Here is a 542-nt window from a genome sequence, read left to right on the forward strand (position 1 = left end):
TGTGTTTGTGTTGCACCTGCTTCAGTTTGTTTCCTAATGTTTGTGCTGAACGACTCGATCAGGCGCTTCAGATGAACCAGTCCACACTAAAGACGTGTCTGAAGAGAGATTCTTTATTGGTTAATGTGCCAGGTTATAATTGAATCAGTTAAACATGTTCCTCTCAGGTCCAGCGTGACGTGTTATTAAACGCTCGCAGATGTTCAGTTTACAGCCGGAGAGAAACAGGAAGTTCTTCTCTGCTCACAGTCGGAGGAGAGAAGAAGAAACCCCGTTCACCGATTATCTAAACAACTCGACCAACCAATCGCATGTCATCATTCAGCTCCGCCTCACACTCAGCCGGCTGTTTATCATTAAATATCATTTATCATCTGAGAAGGAAGCGGCCGCTTCGTGCGACTCGTCCAGCAGGTGACAGGATGCTGGATTCCTATTGGCTGCTTCAGTTCTGTCTGTGAAGCCAAAGATGGCGGCTGTGTGAGGAGGAGCTGATCGTGTGATGCGCTGCAGTATTCTGTGTTAAGGTCCTGTTGTTGATC

This window comes from Micropterus dolomieu, linkage group LG18, assembly GCF_021292245.1.
Source record: "Micropterus dolomieu isolate WLL.071019.BEF.003 ecotype Adirondacks linkage group LG18, ASM2129224v1, whole genome shotgun sequence".
Taxonomy (NCBI): domain Eukaryota; kingdom Metazoa; phylum Chordata; class Actinopteri; order Centrarchiformes; family Centrarchidae; genus Micropterus; species Micropterus dolomieu.